The following is a 21,418-nucleotide window of genomic DNA, read 5'->3' as shown; positions in this document are numbered from 1 at the left end:
CCAGATCCAAACAATAGAGAAATAAATGATAATTAACAAGAGAGTAGTTACAAATCATTACCAACAACAAGAATTACTTGTTTTCCTATTTGTGAAATGGTCACAAGTGTACAATTGTGACGTCCATTTCTCATATAGGAAAACATATTGTAGGTGATAATGATTTGTAACTATTCTCATGTTGATGCTTGTCAGTATTTATTTATTTATTTATTTATTTATTTATTTATTTATTTATTGTTTGTTTGTTTGTTTGTTTTCGTAAACATAACTAACTAAGCCATGACTGCCCTGTGTTCAATCCCGCAGTGGAACCACAAGGATTAGGGAGCCTCCAACAAATACAGGGGGTCATAAAATATGACCCTCCACCGAGTCCGTTGTGCTAAAAAGTGACCCTCCCTCAATTACATTTCTCGAAAGTATGACCCTCCTCCTGTTCAAATATTTCAATGAAAACATATTCTTAACACTGCCTTGGAATGCGACCTGCATTGTGACATAATTGTTAGAGCTCAAGATTAGTAGTCATGAGGTCTTGGGTTTGAAAACCACTAGAGAAAGGGAATTTTTCTGTAGTAAGATACCACCACACTGATAATTTTAAAATGCATTTGTTGTTTTCCACTATTTAATACAACCACAGTTACTTTGTGTTTGCAGTAAATCAATGCCTGTGACGGTTTGGATTTAATTGGTTGAACTGAAGGCCACAACTCCCAAAGACAAGATGAGTGCACATGCAACGGACAACTTCAGGACCTAGGTCTACATCTCCACTCCATCACATTATCCCCAATATCTTGTCACGCTGTTCCCCCTTTACTACTGTGAGTCCCGCTCCTCTCCTTTCAACATAATTCACAGTTAATCAATTGCATTTCAGAGGTATGTTATGAAATAACAATGGTGGCAGTGGTGGGATGTGGTAATAGTAGGATTTGGAACCAGCGCCAGCAGTGGGATCAAGCAAAAATAGCAAAATAATGCAAAGTTAGATAATAAATGAGTCAAAGTGAAATTGTGAACCCCAACCCTAATTTCCATTTTCTAAAATATGGTGTTCCCCCGAGGACCGATTTGTAAAAAGTCACCCACCCCCTAATTCACCTGGCTATTCCCTCTTGTGATTATTGAAGATTTGATCATTCTTTTGTTCTGGACCAAATCTTTATATATCTCTGCCAGACAACAGTTTTTCACATCTAAATGTAATCCTAATCCGAAATGGGCCTTTAAACCTTTGAAGAAAAAAAGACAATTGAAAAAAACACGAAAACATAATTGGTGGGGGTGGGGGTGGGCGGTGGGGTGAGGGTTGGATGCGACCCGAGTTGTTGCTTATATGGTTTCCCACCATTTTTGCAAGCCAGAGTTAATATTTTTACCACTACATTTCGAAAAAAAAATTAAAAAAATAAATTTCCTGTGAGAGGCTCGTTAAGAACGTTGCCGTAAAACAGGCCGTGGTTTACGACGATGATTCCCACACGGTCTGTTCAACGAAAGAACTTACTCGATACACAGCAAGTGATCAGAGGCAACGCAGTATTGTTTCACTCGTTAAAGCTATTAATATGATCAAATTCAATAATTGTTTTGGGACAAAATCAGCAAATTTATATGGTTGGAGATGTTCTAATCGAAAGTGCTATGACTAAGCAATACAACTCACTAGGTAACATATTTATCACTTTACATGTAATAAATGTATGAATGTGATCACTACCTTATGTAGGAATACATCTCAATTCCTTTATATTTAGACATACTTCTAGTCTGTAAGTACGCCGTGATGGGCGCCCTCACACATCGGTCAACCCCCTCCCACATATTAGAGAGAGGATGAGAGGGTGAAAGGAGGCCGGTGAGGGCGGAACGTCACGACGTATCTTACAGTCTAATACTTCTATAAACAACAGTTCCTTATGTTGTTATTTGTTTTTTATTTTGTCGTTCTTGGGGGAATTTAAGGGGCGACGACTCCCAGAACGACAAACTCAAAATAAAATCATGACAATATTCGCAGGAAATAAAGAAATAAATCGCGATCGTAGTCAGATATCTTTAGGCCTAATACTAGTGTTAGATCGAGAATCGCTATAATTTCCTCATAAGCTCGAACTGTCTAGAAGTTGTGATAAAGCTTATGATCGATCGGAACAAGTCACTATAGAAAAGCAACTGTTATTATATTTCCCTTGCTTGTGACTCTTTCGATATGAATAAATGATTTTTTTTTATTTAAAAAAACCGACAAAAAACATGCACACTAAACGAACGTTTAGAACTAATCTTATACAATAGTTAAATGTACTCACAGAATCATCACTGCACTCGACCCAGAGATGTAGACTGGGTTAGGCTATCTTTTAGTCTAGCTGCTAGACATCGGGCTTTCTTCTCAACACTCGAGTGCGAACGCCCCCACTAGTGACCTTCGGTCACCATCACAGTGAGCAGAATAGCCCGAGGGGTCTAGCAGCAAGACTAGCTATCTTTATGAGTCTTTGGAATAAAAAAGGCGAGTACTCCGTGGTTTAAAAAAATAGGCATTCACATCGGCCCCTTACCTTACATGTAATGAAATGTAATGTAATTGTAATGAAAACAAATGACCGAGATTTTGTTAAAATTCTATAATTTCTTTGTTCTTTGTATTGTCTAGTTCATATCATCAAATCACGGCTAAAAAGGCTAACAGCGTATGAGCTGATAAATGTCAAATTGTCAAAAAAACAAAACAACGAATCACCAACCCATACTGGTGTTCATCACAAGGCCCAAGTTTTTGCAGACTTCAAGATAATAATTACTTGTAAAGTTCAGACTAACAATTACAACTTTGAACTGAGAGATGGTAAACAAGATACTGTAAATACAAAAGAAGAGGATAAGTTGTTTCAGATGGTAATGACTCAGCTGGATTTTGAACTTCCAAATTTCGTAAGTTTGGAAGTTTGAGTGCATAACTTCTGGTGACACTTTGTAGGTCACAATGTAGGGGATGCTGATTGACATTATATTTTCCATTTAGATATTTCCACACCTCAATCGTACCCCCTCTTTTTCTCCTCTACAACATACTTTGGGATTTCCAGATGTACTAGCCGGTCCTCGGAACATTAATTGCGTAGTTCTCCAAGTTGCTTAATTCAATTTAATGACTTAAAACTGGAATCTTTAGTAAATCGAGGTGACCACACAACATTGGCAAATTCCAAATGGGGACGTACACGTGCAATGAATAATCTTTTCGGAGAGTTTTTTTTCAAGATGGGGTGTATGATCTTCTTTAATATCAATCCAGCCTTGTTCAGTGACCTGTTTTTCAATGTACTTTGTTCATGGTGTTTGTAAATTTCAGTTCTGTACGATACAAAGTGTATTAATCCCTTCTGACAAGTTCATACTGACGAGTAGAACAATTTAGATTAACTTCTTTTATAAACAATCTATGACGATCACCATTACGAAACGTTCAAGTTCACTTTTGCCCCAAAGTGCAATATAAGTGAAGCATTGATTGTGAAACAGCCAAGCATTTACATGACATGTTGTGTAACTAGTGTGGTAGCTAGGTAATACATGTATATGTAGTGTTATGTTTGAACTCTTATGTGAAGTAATATTTATATTATACCAGTATATTGATGGCGCAAATCGAGAGATCTGATTGGTCTAGACATCGAACTAGCGCGTCTAAAATGAGCGATAATGCACAGTTGGCACGCGTCCAAATTTTGATGTTCACTGTTCGTCTAGAACGTTGTAGTCCGTGCAGGGATATGGGCGCAAATGACAAAACTTCTTTCTGCCATTGTAGAAAGGGATTTTCTTCTTCCATCACAATCCAAAACACAATGACCCCCCCCCCCCATCCACAATTTTCAAAACAGCATGACCCCCCCCTACTGCCAATTTAAAAAACAGGGTGACCCTCCTCCCACCCCCACCCCTAGGCCCTAGTCCTGCTTGCATACGGAGGAATTCGGGACTCGATTCTGACAATTGTCCCTCCCAAGTCAGTAATACAGACTCGTGCACCGTCATGTAAGCAGGACTACCCCACCCCCGGCCGAAGAATCTGACCGGTCCCTAGCTAAGCGAGGTAGCTTAATTACAGAAGACAAAGAGATAATAAAAGGTTTTACCCAGCATGATCAATAAAACGACGGAAAACTGAATCGATTTTCTAAGGATGTGCGGGTACTTACTGTTACACGTGAGTGATTGTTGTTTACACATGGCAATTTATGATATCAGTGCATGCAGTGCCATGCCAATATGTGCCGGTGAACCCAGGTTTTCGCATGACCTTATGACCTCAAATGATCAAACGTTATATTCAACATGGCGGGTCTCACAAACAACGCAGGCACGACTCATGTGTGAACAATCGGTTCAGTGTACCTGTGTTTACCTGTAATATTTTATCACACCCTTGAAAGGTAATATATCGGCGAATAGATAGACAAAATGGAGGATGAGGAATTTGTTGAGCCGCCTAACGCAGTACAAGATCACGCTCAGAATGATAAAATCAACTGCGGTGGTCAAACCGAACAAGATGACCATCCAGCCATTTCCAGCCCAAGCCACAAACATGTAAGGAATGGCGTTACAGCCCAAGTAGCATCATTGGAACCGTCAACGGAAGAAATTGATGTTGACCCGAACACAAATATTACGGAGAAAATTACAGATGTGACTGAAAGATCGACGGAAATCGTAGATGTCGTTGATGAAAACGAGCCCAACAAAACAATTGCGAGTAATGAAGATGATAATGCTGATATTTTCAACAGTGAGACAATGGAACAAAACGATTTACAAACTGTTGTTACAGTAGTTAGCGAGAAATCTGACGATCTACATACATCTATGGGTGAAAAGTCCCATGGTACACCAGATGTGACCGGAGGGAAATCCGAGAAAAATGAATTCCTGCAAGGTGTGCAGGGTACAGTAGAATCAGGGGAGGAAGGAAACGGTGATACAACAACACTGCCACACAGCATCACTACATCAGTGAACACACAGTGGACAACATTCGATGATGGTGAACTAGCTACTGAATCAGCAACCGCCACAACGTTACTTGAAACTGAAACAATTATAAGTGAATCTGCCAGAGGCTGCCAACTCATTTCAGATACAGCGGAAATGAACACTGGAGGAAACGATTGGGTTAGCTTTGATAAGAAAGAGGGAAAGATGGGTGATAAAAAAGCACAAAACAATTCATGGTTTGTAGGTATCGCCCAGTCAGATAGTGGTAATGATGCTGATCCCCAAGAGCTCTTCACACCTGTTGTCACAGAAACCAAGTCCAAGGGAACCAATGACAAGAACAAGATGGAGGGTAGTGGTGGTGATGGGGGAGGATGGATAAAGTTTGATGAGGAAACATCAATGTTGCCAGAGAAATCAATAGGTAAGACAATGTCTTCAGGAGAGATACATGTAAAAGAGGCAATGACCCTTTAAATACACTTGTAAGCATACAAATGTATTACAATCATGCTATTCTAAATTATTTCTCATAAAATGGTCAGATGTGGTCGTGTTTTACACCTATTAATAATGACAGAAAAAAATTGAAATAGGATAATGGTCAGCCTGAAATGTGCACTTGATGGAGATTTGTCTGTTGAGGTGGTATTTCTTGTGATGACTAAATTGTTAACCTTTCTGTAACCTGCCAACGAGTTCACATATAACCATAAATAACAATGGAGAACTAATAAGGTTGACAAGTGACAAAGGAGGTGGTATAGTTTCCTACCCTCAAGATATGCTTGATAGAGTTAAGCTGTTTCCATGGTTCCAGATTTGTCAAGTAGATTTATCACAACATCATGTGATATGTATTGTTACAGTTACTTAGATAAAAAGGTCATCTTCACTGCAAGCGTTTATAAATTATATTACAGTATTCAAAACCCAGCTGAACAAGAAAAACTATCCCTGTTTATTATGTTTGGTACCAAACCCAGTTTTGTTTCTTGGTGAATCATCATGATCTAAAAATAAGCCTGAAATTTATAAAAATGTTTTGGAATAAAAAAGAAAAAAACTATTGTGGTAGTGTCATGTTTGTTGTTGTAATGTTACATTTGAAATATTATCAACAAATGAGCACCAATGTAGACCATGTAGTTATAAACTTGAAATGGTAGTGAAATGATGTGTTATCAGTACTCTAGATGATAGCTGTGTTGTACTACACCCAGACATACAGGACAAAATTGTACATGTAGAAGTTAATACGTGTATCATGAAAAATGTATGAGTAGATGGATGATTGATCATGTGTGCAAGGTATTAGAATAGATGCAATAAACAAAAATTGCTTTTATCTAGTGACCTTCAAATCTGTGTATGTTTGGGTTTTAAAATTTGTTAATGACACAATTAGTATGATTATTATTATTATTATTGTACATAATGTTGTAACTTGTACACAAAATGGGTCCAGGGCTATACCGAGTTGAGTTCCCCGGGATTTTTAAAGAGTTTCTTACAAAGTAATATGTAGATATTTGAAACTAAATTATAAAGGTACCGTCCAAGTTGTAATGTTTGGGATGTGATTTTGAAACCTTATAAAACACTACTAGATATTGGCAAGCTTTAAATTGACATGATTTACCCTGTAGATCACAAGGATCTAAGAACTGTTAAGTTATTAACAACACAATGTATAGGAAACTACATGTAAATTTTACCAGATTTTCCCCTTCAGTAAAATATCAATGTATGCATTGACTCACATCTAAAATATCAATGTATGCTTTCACTTACATATCTAAAATATCAATGTATGAATTGACTCACATATCTAAAATATCAATGTATGCATTGACTTACATCTAAAATATCAATGTATGCATTCACTCACATATCTAAAATATCAATTTATGCATTGACTTACATCTAAAATATCAATGTATGCATTGACTTACATATCTAAAATATCAATGTATGCATTGACTTACATCTAAAATATCAATGTATGCATTGACTTACATCTAAAATATCAATGTATGCATTCACTCACATATCTAAAATATCAATTTATGCATTGACTTACATCTAAAATATCAATGTATGCATTGACTTACATATCTAAAATATCAATGTATGCATTGACTTACATCTAAAATATCAATGTATGCATTGACTTACATATCTAAAATATCAATGTATGCATTCACTTACACATCTGAAATATCAATGTATGCATTGACTTACACATCTAAAATATCAATGTATGCATTCACTTACATCTAAAATATCAATGTATGCATTCACTTACACATCTGAAATATCAATGTATGCATTGACTTACACATCTAAAATATCAATGTATGCTTTCACTTACATATCTAAAATATCAATTTATGCATTGACTTACATCTAAAATATCAATGTATGCATTGACTTACATCTAAAATATCAATGTATGCATTGACTTACATATCTAAAATATCAATGTATGCATTCACTCACATATCTGAAATATCAATTTATGCATTGACTTACATCTAAAATATCAATTTATGCATTGACTTACATCTAAAATATCAATGTATGCATTGACTTACATCTAAAATATCAATGTATGCATTGACTTACATCTAAAATATCAATGTATGCATTGACTTACATCTAAAATATCAATGTATGCATTGACTTACATATCTAAAATATCAATGTATGCATTCACTCACATATCTGAAATATCAATTTATGCATTGACTTACATCTAAAATATCAGTTTATGCATTGACTTACATCTAAAATATCAATGTATGAATTGACTCACATATCTAAAATATCAATTTATGCATTGACTTACATCTAAAATATCAATATATGCATTGACTTACATTTTGTACATATTTGAAATATCAATGTATGCATTCACTTACATATCTAAAATATCAATGTATGCATTGACTCACATATCTAAAATATCAATGTATGGATTCACTTACATATCTGAAATATCGATTTATGCATTGACTTACATATAAAATATCAATGAATGCATTCACTTATATCTAAAATATCAGTGAATGCATTCACTTACATATTATGCATTCACTGACATGTTTTGCATTCACTGACATGTTATGCAATCACTTACATGTTATGCAATCACTTACATGTTTTGCAATCACTTACATGTTATGCATTCACTTTAATACATGTTATGCATACATTTACATGTTTTGCATTCACTTACATATGACATGACAAGTATTAGGTATATAAATGATTTATTATCTCAACTTCCAAGGGTAGTAAAGATACATTTTTGTAGCACCACACTTTGCATATCCTGCAATTTTTTTTTCAATCCCTATCTGATCTAATCTTTTTATTAGTATTCATAATGTATACATATCATAATACTATTATTGTAAAAATGATAGGTATACATTATGAATTATTAATTTATTTACAGTTCTGTAATCATAAAAAAATTTATGATATTGAATATGTAATATGTGCAATATTTACAGGAAACAGATTGAAATGTTTTGTCAGTAATTGTGTAGTTACCCTAGAATTACATGTATTTGTATCATATTTCATACAGCTATCGTTTTCACATATGGCTTCCTTCCTTCCACCTTTGGTGGTGTTTACAATAACTGTTGTATACAATGTGTATGTGATAACCTACATGTACATGTAGCTTTAACTGCATGGCAGTAGCTTCCTTTGTTCTGATAATTTTTTCATAGAATTCATTTAAATAATTAGTACATGAATACAACTATTATATAGTTATAATTCGATATATTGGAACAACAATGAATTTTCATTATGAAAATGTCCTGGAGGATATAGTTTGACATGAATTTAATTGATGATGATGATGATGATAATAGTGATTATTATGTGTGACATAAAATTTGCAGTTGTGTTATAAGCAATTCGGTAAGGCTCACCTATTGATATGCTAATTACTTTGTGGTATTATGGATTATGAGTAATATGGTGATTGAATGAGTGCCCTGCCCTGTATACACTAACACCGTGTATATTGTATGGGAGTGGTATTCCCCATTTGATAAACTATATTGCATTGATACCCACAGGCTGTGAGTGTATTCTGAGGGCCATAAAATGCTACAAAGTGATTTGTGGTATGATGGTGGTCCCATTTATATTTCCTGGATGAACATTGTGCAACCTTTATATAATGTGATGTTTATGGTATAAATTAAGATGATGTGATGATAAAAATGTTATTTTTCATCCTATTTCTCCAAAATTTTTGTGATTTGTAATTTTATGGTCAAAGCAGTGATGGCACAAGAAACTATCTTGAAGTACATTGACATTTCACAGTATGTGGATGTAATGTTGTAGAGAACATTGACATTTCACAGTATGTGGATGTAATGTTGCAGAGAACATTGACATTTCACAGTATGTGGATGTAATGTTGTAGAGAACATTGACATTTCACAGTATGTGGACGTAAATGTTGTAGAGAACATTGACATTTCACAGTATGTGGATGTAATGTTGTAGAGAACATTAACATTTCACAGTATGGGGATGTAATGTTGTAGAGGTCGTTATCATACAACTATGGATATGTCGTGTACACATTTCCATGACAACATGGGATAACATTTTAAAATTCCAAGTGAGGTATGATACAGTGTCACTGTGGTTCTCTGATTGGATCTTGTTTTATGGAAATGTGACAGTTGACACATTGGTACCCTGTCAAATAGTTACCCATAATAAACACTGGTACCACTACAAGATCAGGCCATTCTTGTACATGTACCATAGTGCTACATTAACCTATTGTAGGTAGTACACATAGATAGTAATGTTATGTATGTATGTAGCTTTGTGAGTTCAATATGAATATCATTGTGAAAGCAGTTGAAAAAATATTTCAAATATAGAATGTTGATAGTTCTCAGCTACAGCACAGTGGTATACAAAAATATCATAAACTATATCATGTATATTAGCATTACTATTATATTAATGACCCGTCAGACAGTTTCTAATCAAATGTCATAAAATTTCTTGGTCACTTCCAAGATATGTTTTTACTCTGTGAGTAGAAAATTTCATTAGTGAACCTAGTCTGTGAGATATGACATTTGTGCCACACTATTAGACTGTCGACAGTCGCTCGCGCCTTTTTTTCCTACGTTTTATCTAAACTCCGATCCGGCGCAACACTAGTATAATCGCAAACTGATATTGAGGGCCGAAGGCCCGAATGGTCGAGGGCCGAAGGCCCGAGCGACTGTTGTCCCTTGCCGCGCCCTCATGCGATAACAATACGGACATTCAGTTTGTAGACTATTCGACATTTAGGTCATAGTTCATAAGGCTTGTCAATCAAAATGAACATGGTGTAGTCACCAAGCAAGTCAACATATCGAGACGCATTGGAGAAACTTGGATACTCACACTTGAAAGACTTTCAGAGAATAATTATAGATGCCTATGTCTCTGGAAAAGATGTTTTCGTTAGTGTACTGACAGGAAGTGCCAAGTCCATAGCCTATGAATCCCGGGCTATAAATTCGCTCCGATCGTTCTCGATACAGCTGTGGCAAGAGCCTATGAAGCCCGGGCTATGAAGTCGCTCCGATCGTTCTCGATACAGCTAACAACGTCTGCAACACCATTGTCCTAGTAGTATCCCCATTGATACAATGATAGCGCTAATATAATCCCGTATATAAACGGCGAAGGCCCTTTTATTTGTGGTAATTTTGCTAAACAAATAGGGAAGTGGTAACAACTTAGCGATGGCTCCTGCTAAACTGCAGTTATGCACGTGTTCCGACCATTGACATATCTACCTACCATAATGTTCTAAACTCTGAATCCGCAGCTTATAACATGTTAGTACTTTGTACCACAGACAACTTGTCTGTGGTTTTACCATCATTTCACATCCATTTATATACACAACCACCCTTGGTGTACGCGATCCATTGCTATGAAGTGCTGATAGATAGAACTTCTGTCTGTGTCGTCACGTCTGTAGCCCCTGTTCGTACGATCGTGGCGTTGACTATCATAAAATTTCAATGATATTTTCAATGGCCAATAAAGTAGAAAGTGTGCCATATGTCGAAAGAAGAAGAGTTGCCCTACGATTATCCATTAATTAGCATTGTTCTAATTTACAACACAGTATTTGTAAAATACAAACTACCTGGAAATATATAAACTACGAGTTTATATTGTCTCTATTTTGTATCATACAGTAATAGTATCGCATTTCTTTTGAAAATGGTTTCAAATTCAATTTTGAATACAACGAGATTCGCATTGTTTGAATATGTAACAATAAAATGTTCACAGTGTAGCAAAAACTTCAACTAAGTAAAGGAGTCTGAAGTTCGGTATGGTATTGGGTATTTTTACTCGTGATTGCCTGTAAGCTTACTGATCTTTCTTCAACTGTAAAATTTAACAAATCAGATGACCATGAAATGCTAATAAATTGTTGTCTGACGTACTTCAATTTATTGGGGTCACCCTATTTTTTTTCTTCTGTTTTTCATTATCGGGCCGACCCAAAGTTTCCCCCCCCCCACCCCCCCCAACATCAACAACAAAAATCACATAAAAAGAAAACATCAAGGAAAAGGCACAACAAACTGTCATATCATATAGCATCGTGATAAAGATTACGTAAATTGACTCCTCAATCGGAATCTGAAATAATGGGGTGCAATAGCTTTAGGTATATATAGACTCAGTACTCTGAGGAGGCAACTAGTTGAAGACGTGTCGGATCGGAGCACGATCTCTGTGCCGTGGTAAATATGGTGGCACTTTTCTGTTTTTGTTTCAGGTAGAACGTCTACCATTTGCACATTTGAATATTATCTACGCCTCACTATCACACATTTTATACATGAATTTTATTACTATATAATATGCTAGCTGCAGTCGAGGGAAGGTAAAAAGGGTGTCCAAAACATCTATTGCTTGAGTGGAGTGTCGGTCGGAGTTGGTACACCGACTTCCGTAGCACTCTCTCGCTACCATTACCACTGTAACAGCTAGCTGCTAAACAAAAGGCAATAGACTAGTGAGCATGACGACAGTGTATTGGGCGTCGAGGTCGTCAACGACGTCATTTACTAATCTTAAAAAAAACGCGCGGTTTCAAGCTTTAACAAAGAAAGATAGGAAAGCAAAAAGTACTTGATTATGACCATCAAAATGCATTTACGAAGACAAGTTTCCGCTGTAGTTTACGTGTGTTGAATGTTGAGTGACCTTACATTGAACTGTATGCAAATCATACGATATATATAAAAACGCCCCATTAAATGACGTCACATCATGAATATGTAATAGCAAGGGAGATGCGGCAAGGGACAACAGTCGCTCGGGCCTTCGGCCCTCGATATCAGTTTGCGATTAGACTAGTGTTGCGCCGGATCGGAGTTTAGATAAAACGGAGGAAAAAAAAGGCGCGAGCGACTGTCGACCGTCTACCACACTATCAGCTATCACTAAGTTGAACAGATCTCATTCAAAGTTGGTATTAGGACAGTGTTCTATGACATACATGTGCATATCCATTTTCATCGTGATACGATCCCCCATACCCGACCCATCCTTTATTGTTGTAGGCATGTTCCATGTCCAACAAGCAGACACAACATATCTAAGTCTGCTTGATTTAGGTTCACAAGTGTTGTTGCGTGATCAGAGTAGTGATAATTCCTTAAAACCCAATCATAGCGGGGACTATGTCATTCTCAATGACTTGTTGTATAGGGAGTCATATCCAAGTATGCACACCACTGTTTATACATGTCACTGTTAGCTTACATTATTATAAAACGGGGACCACTGGCCGGTTTCACTGAAAATGCTACCGTGGCTCTAATACATGTACTTCCATGATGCTACCAAACGGATAGCTATTATGGGAGGTATCATGAACATGCTTATGAACATGATGCAAATTTACCTGATACTTGACCTTTGAGCTGCTAGTTGACCTCACTTTTTGAATGTAAGGTCAACTCCATAATACTTCACCTGAGTACAGTGTAGATTAGGAATCAATATTGTATGTATTCCCAAGGAGACTGAAAAACTTGGACAATAAATCCAGCAACAAACTTACAATGTCTCAAATCAGCAGAAGGTTGCAATAGTAATACACCAATTGTAGTTGTGTTAATAATATATTCAATTTCAAGGTCTAAATCATTAACCTTGTTTCTCATTTGAGTTTCAAGTGTACACAATGTTTGATCCTGTTAGGGGCAAGATCAATAGTTCAATGTGGAATAAAGAACTAAATTCTTTTTTTTTTTGGAGGGGGGGGGGGGTTGTTTGAACCATTTTTAGTTCTCATGCTAAAAAAAAATGATTTTACTTTTAAATGGATATGTTTTGTATTCCTAAATACATACATTTCTTAAAAATGTTGTCTAATTGGGTGTGGTGTGGTGTATGGGAAGGCCTACATATGTAACTATATAAATTTAGTTTTTATCCAATATAGAACTGTTTATTTCACCCCTTACTATGAAATTGCCACAACAACATCTGTCATATTCATATTTCACTTTTAAAAAAACTAATATTTTGGTTTGTATTAAATGGTTTATTATGATTTAATCTTATGAGTTGATAGGTTAAATATTCAGAGAATCTCAGTATCGTGGTGGGTGAATAGTTGCAGTGTTTCAAGGTTGGGTTGTGTGTGGTTATGACAAACATGATTGAAAAGACTTTGGAAACAAATGCCATGTGTGCATTTGGAGAGATTGGTGAAAATACTTTGAAACTGACGAAGTACGCATGCGGCATAGGAAGAAAACTGAGGCAGTACGCATATTGAAGAAACTGAGGCAGTATGGATAGGAAGAAAACTGAGGCAGTACACATAGGAAGAAAACTGAGGCAGTACACATATAAGGGAAACTGAGGCAGTACACATATGAGGGAAACTGAGGCAGTATGCATAGGAAGAAAACTGAGGCAGTATGTATAGGAAGAAAACTGAGGCAATATGTATAGGAAGAAAACTGAGGCAGTATGCATATTGGGGAAACTGAGGCAGTACGGATATGAGGGAAACTGAGGCAGTATGCATAGGAAGAAAACAGGCAGTACGCATATGTACTGGTAGGAAACTGAGGCAGTACACATAAGAAGGAAACTGAGGCAGTATGTATAGAAAGAAATCTGAGGCAGTATGCATATATAGGAAGAAAACTGAGGCAGTACGCATATGAGCAGTTCCACACCACTCCAAATTGGGAGTATACAATATTGATAAACTGCACAGTCGCAGTTGAAATGACCCCGTGAACTTGAAATCTGCGCAGCATGCACCAAGGAATGACATCACATTCTGGTCCTGTCCAGCCTGCAGGCTTGCTCAACTGATAACAAACCGAACCATGTGATGAAGTCATCAAAACAGGCTCTTATCTTCGCAGTGATCATCTCAAACCACATAATATAGCAATTGATGACACACCTAATTTCAAAAAGTTGTATGTTAGAGGTGGGGGGGGGGGGGGGATTTAGCATTTGGGTAGTTTTAGCCATTCTCCCTTTTGTTTACTAAATACACAGCAAAACTACCAGAATTACGATATTTAACAAGAACTAAACAAAGCTGGACCAGATGTAAACTGAATGTCTTCCGTAAGGGCAAAGTTTTGAGATTGTCATTCCTACAGACAATTGTTGGAATACAACAGAACATATGTAATACTAGTAAGTTATTTTTTCTGATTGATTGCTAGTTGCTCATTGCTGTTAGTGATCTCCTGGCCAACCACAACATGTACTGTGACATTTGTTGAGAATGTAAAAAAAAATAAGCGCATCGTTGTACCACTTTAGACAACATTTTCTGAGAAACTATTTTTTCCTTTTTAGTGGCCTACAAAAATATGCCAATAATTTATTAAAACTAAAAGCTACATCAATAATATTTTCAGGACAAGAGCGCTTTGGTATCGTAAATGCATGTATCAAATTATATTGAATTTGAAGTGTGCATTCTTGAGATATAGCCTAATTACCGAAAACCATTAATTATGTAAATTTCTCGTTAATATTCTTGGGATCTTTACCGAAACCTAATCAGTTCTTGTCACTACCCTACAGAACACATGCAAGAAATTTCGTTTGAATTGAGCCAGTCGTGTTTTAGAAAATGGTGATAAAGTCGCACCACTTTAGACAACATTTCCTGACGAGAAACTATTTTTTTCTTTTTTGTGGCCAATCGAAAATATGCCAATAACTTATTAAAACTAAAAGCTACATTAGTAATATTTTAAGGACAGGTAGGTGCGCTTTGGTATCGCAAATGTGTGTACCAAGTTATAATTTGAATTTGAAGCGTGCATTCTCGAGATATAGCCTAATTACCGAAAATCATTAATTACGTAAATTGCTCATTAATATTCACAGGATTTTTACCAAAACCTAATCAAGTCTTGCCATTACCCTACATCATACGTCTTCAAAATTTCGTTTGAATTGAGCAAGCCGTTATGGAGAAAACGATGACACAGACAGACAGACAGACACATAGACACACAGACTTCCACCCATAAATATATCTCTTCCTTACGGAAGAAAAATGGTAATGATGATACTTGCACCTACCCTCATGTTCAATCACTGTCACTAATAATAAAGTTCACCTTAGTCGACTAATCTGTAGAATGTGGGCAACCTGTCAGGATGTACTTGATGGACACTGTCATGATGTGATACTCATTGTTAGTTATTTATCCCTGTGGCTTTGTACGTCAACAATACAACCAATCAGATTGACTCATGCATACTATGTGATATACTGCTAATGTCTTGGCAAGATACTAGTAGCATGAGTAGTATGTACACTGAAAACTGACTTGGCCAAGTTGGGTGCTTGTTGCTGAAATTTTATTTTTGCCATCCTACAAACAAGATTGGATTGATACATGTATGGACATAAAATAATGATCTATAAATCTTGCCTCAAAGCGTCAAGCAAGGTTTGTGAGAGCATGGATTTGTTGTACCATCAGACCGGGAGTCTGATACAATAGTGAGTTTGTAGCAAGTACCGAAGTAGGTTACAACATGGATTATCTCAATAGGGCCATGGTTACAACAAGCCAAGATTGGCTGATTCAAGTGAGTTCACTCGAGATAAAGTTAATTCCATTCACAACTTGTAGTTATTGTAGTGTAGTTATTCACTTGTAGTTATTGAAGTCATTGCCTCACTCTGATCCGGAGCAATACTGTAACCACGTACTGATCAGCGCGTGCCTTCGGCACTCACAGTTCATGCCTTCGGCATTCGCAGTTCGAGATTAGTAGGTCTACAGTTCCGATTTACATGATGCATCTTGCCATGTCACATTGAGTTTTGAACACTCGACTAAATTTAGTCCAGCTTGCATACGAAATGCTAGTCCTGCTTGCAGACGGGCACAGGTCTATGTTACTGACACGACCCTCAACACTAGACTGTTGACAGTCATTCATGCCATTTTTGCTACGTTTCATCTAAATCAAAGTCGTCGCCTCGCTCCGTAGCACTGAATATTAATGCGTACTGATAGGCATGAACTGTGAGTGCCGAAAGCACACGCTGATCAGTACATGGTTACAATATTGCTCCGGATCAGATGACTTTAGTTTTAGATAAAACGTAGGAAAAAGGCACAAATGACTGTCGACAGTCTACCTCAACACTGAAGGGGCGACTTGTTCCTTACGCAAGCAGGACTAACAAAATATGTGAACCACCTGCAAGCAGGTCCATAGGCTATTAAATTAAAATATCAGATGATGTTATGTCTACTACAAGTTGAATGTTGTTGGTGTTTTTGGTAAATTTGTGAGAAAATTAATATTCAAATTGCCTCAAAATTATTTTAGATCCCAAGTTTATATCATTCATCATTAAACCTTTCCAGGGTTAAAGCTGTAAGACACTGGAATTATTTACAGCCAACCTCAAAAATCCTTTTTTGTTTTTTTTGTGTGTGCATTTCCCAGTCATTATTTTTCTGAGATTTTGTGTACTTTTCATAACAGGAGATTTTTTGTAAAATGGTGACTATAATATAAAAGAACGATATTTTACCAACTTTCTGTGTGAAATATGTTTTATAGTGAGACATCATATGAAACCACTAACCACTTTATTACATCACTAAAACAAAACTGCGTAGTGAAGAGCTAAAGAACTGAACCACTTCTACATGTTACCAAAATAAAAAATAAAAAAACCAGCGGAGCTTTTCTGACCGATAGGTCGCTTATTCTGAATTGTGTTGCGGTAAACATGGCAGTTGCCATTATTTGGATGCCATAACATGAGCAGCCGCCATTCTTGTTATGCATTCTTTGAGAGATGGACTTTGATTGGTCAGATTATCATGATGTCATTGCTTATGAATATGTATTACGTATATGTGAGGTATGGCTTTTACAGCCGTAAGATGCCAGAGTCTTTATTTCGAAGTGTAGCGGAAGAAATAACAGCTCTGGTTTGCGAGAATGCATTTCATTGGAAATACCATGAAATTTTATCCATTTATTTCCATGTAATTTTATCCATTTATTTCTTGTAAAGTTGAAAACTATTTTTGACGTTACAGTTGAAACGGAAATCATAATTATGTTTGAATAATACTGAATGAAAAATACTAGGTATCAAACTGCCCATCCTTGGTGCGCAGTCCTCCGTGCATATACACATGGTGACACTAAAAAGTATTCCCCATTTTTCCCCATGTCCAATCTTCATTTATTACACATCAGTGGAAGGCTTACTTTCTGTACTGCAATCTTACAAAAAATACATACATGAAGACAAAAATATGTCGAGAAAAGCACTGTCAAATGAGACAATGATTGCTTGATGATCAAGTGACAAAAAACAAAGGAATTTTCAGCATACAGCAAGTACATGTGTATATTTTGATTGCTCATATCTGATGAATGCTTAAATCTAATAAGCTGGAAATCAACAGATTTATAAAGCTGTCCATCATTGAGATGTTTACGTTCTAACAAAGTCCAAGATATGTCTCTAGAGCTATGAACCTAGGCAGAAATGTACCCATACACGTAGTAGGACCTTCCTCAAGCCAAGTTCATGACTTCTGTATTGTCTCATTAATATTCATAAGTTAGGAAAACCTCCAACTTTGGAGAGTTTGTTTCCTCCTGATTTGGAGTGGTGTGGAACTGATGAGGAAAACTGAGGCAGTATGTATATAGGAAGAAAATTGGGGCAGTGTGTAGAGGAAGGAAACTGAGGCAGTATGTATGTGGAAGAAATTGAATTAGTATGTATATGAAGGAAAGATGCAGATGACAGTGTACAGTGTATACATGTATAGTTTGTGTATTGAGAAATAGAAGTAAGGAATGATCCATTTCCCCTGTCACACACAGCATTTCTTTTGTACAGTGATGACTGGATATACACATCTACATGTACCAATTACACTTGGAAAAACCAGAAGTGTATAATGGGTTTATTAGAAGCAGAAATACTTGAACAAATGCAGAGCTGTAGCAATAAAAAGTAAATATGTCAAAATGACATATGATATACTACAGCCCTCTATGTCTACAAATACATGCACCCTGCAGGACTGCTTGTGAGTTTCCATATTTGGCAAGATGAGGTCACGAGAAGGGTCACACGTCTCAGCTGAGTGAATAAGCCATGTCCTGAGAGGTATTTATGTAGTTCTAATCTCTGTAGATATTCAGTGCAGGTATGCATTTTGTTTTGACATTGGCATGAGCTAACAAAACAAGTTTAGTGCACAGTATAGTGTCACATTGCCTGTAATTAATGAATGGTCGCAGTTAACATCATACATGGTGTACATAATATAGTTCATTGTGTGCTATCTTTACAACTATAATGACACTTGTACAAGCTACACCACGTCAGATCACTGGAAAGTGATATGTGACTCTTTAGCCCGCTGTTTTTAGGAGCTGTATTTATGCCAAGTTTGTATGCATTATTTTTCATGATGTTAAACCCCCAGTGTAATTCTAATTGTTATTTTATTATAGTATGTAGTTGTATTTTTGGGTGTGGTAAGTTCAGAAATAGTGGGCAGAGATGATTATCATGGTAGCTTATCTGGAACTCATTCAACCATTCCCTGATTCTCCTGTCATACGACATTGCCTGCCATGCATGCCCAAGGCTGCACACTTAATAACTACATTATGTACATACAAACTTTGAGATGTGTATATTTTCGATTCAAAATTTAGTTTGGGATACTAAGCTTGTCTACTAAAATATTCCAATACATATCTTTTGTGATGCCTTGTCTTGAAAATTGGTAAAAATAACATCTTGGTAAAAATCCAATTTTGTATGTAATAATATTTTCATTTCATGGTTTAGAGCTGCAATGTTATTTGATAAGGCAGTTGTAAATTGTGTCTATGTTCCCAGCATATCATAGTATTTTACTGCAGTTTTCAATCTATTTTGGATTTTACCAGTTTTTCAAGCTCCTGTTACAGGGAGATGAAAAATAGTTGTCTTCACAGCTAGTTGAGCCCGTCCCCTTTTACAACCTTAGAAATTTATACTAAGTACTGGGTCTGCTGATCAAATTGAATGTATTACAACATTGACAGAATAGAAAAATCATAAAGGATTTACAAATATATATACAACAAACAAACAAACAAACACAAGAAGCAAAAACTTGACCTACTTTAATGTACAGTGAAAGGTTACATGACAAACGGTAATCAATCTATGAATATGAAGTATAACTAGTTTACTGATTGAAATAGTTTTTGAACTCTTTTTGGAAATGACTTCTGCTATTTATGTTGCGGATGTTGATAGGATGCTGTTCCATAATTTAGCATGTGGCATGTGCATACTTGACAGTGAACTGGCCAATCCTATGGTTTGCTTTTTAAGTTCAATATTGCACATAAGATTTTGTGTAGTGGATCACGTCCGTATTGCTTTAACTAAAAACTTATAGTGAGTGTGTTGAATGCTAAATTCTTTAAAAGCAAGCGTCTACAATCTATATAAAGGAACCATGTATTGATTTCAATGAAAACTGACTCCGATAAATCCTGTGACATTTCACATGGTTCATTGCAATATTGTCACTTATCCTGAATGTTATCTCAGTTCTCATTTTAACAGGAAAAGTTGCAAAGATATGCCAGCTATATAAAACATGTATGGTGTTTTCATTGAACTGTTAAAATATGGGTGTTTGTTTTTGTACTAATCACAATACATGTGGTAGTCCAGGAGCACTTGATTTTTTTTTCACTTTCACTGATGTTGTTTTTGCCATCATGAATAGTAACCTTGATTTGGTAGTCCCCCGAAACCAATTGTACCTGTCACTTCAAAAATTGTTCATCCCAATCATGATAAATATGTCTGTTGGTGTCTGTATTGGAAAAAATGCTGGGAGCAATTTCCAGCTCAAAAATATTTTTAAAAAGAAAAAGAAAAAAAGACATGATTCTAGTGAGCAATTCTGTAGGTATGACATAACTGTGAATACCTCTGTGTGTATGTAGGCATTTAATGTAACCACTTGGTAAAATGTCATAGCACTTAGACTGTAATAGATTGATTCCTGGAAACCCAGATGAGACATTAATAATTCAGTACAGTTTTAGATTCAAAATATGAAATCTAACTTAAGACATTATAAATCATAGCAGTATAGATTTATGGTTTGTATGCATCATAATGACATGGCATGTCACATACATGTAGGTTATAATTTTATTACAAGGTATATATAGTCAGCAATATGGATTTTATCGGACATTTCATTTTATTAAAGTTGAAACATTTAGAAATATGTGATGCATTGTCATTTTGATGTTCAGTCAGATTAGTAATTGAAAATCATTGATGGCTGTGAGATGATGCCAGTGCCTGGTTTTGGTATGATTTATTGAAATGGATGCCAACATTGTGCAAGCATGGCTGCAGCAGTCAAAAATGGTCACTGCTATATCCCTAGCCTAAATCCAGGCGATTGTGGATTGTGAATTTCCATCTGATGGGAAATAATGAATTCAAACCTCCATTCGCATGGATTCCAGGGTACTACATCTCTGCTATTTTTAGATCCCGTATGGGAGGTAATGTCATGGGGAGGTAATGTCGTGGCGATGTGTGTCTGTCTGTCTGTGTCTGTCTGTCTTTGTCTGTCTGTCTGTCTGTTTGTTTGTCTGTCTGTCTGTCTGTGTGTATCTGTACCGAAATTTTGTTCCACTGATATCTCAAAAAATACTGAAGCAAATGTTCTGCAATTTATTATGTGGCATTGTCAGGCTGTAACTTAGCGCTATTTTTAATAATAATTAATGATAA

This window comes from Glandiceps talaboti, chromosome 2 (assembly GCF_964340395.1).
Source record: "Glandiceps talaboti chromosome 2, keGlaTala1.1, whole genome shotgun sequence".
Classification (NCBI taxonomy): domain Eukaryota; kingdom Metazoa; phylum Hemichordata; class Enteropneusta; family Spengelidae; genus Glandiceps; species Glandiceps talaboti.
Note: the sequence above shows the minus strand (reverse complement) of the source record.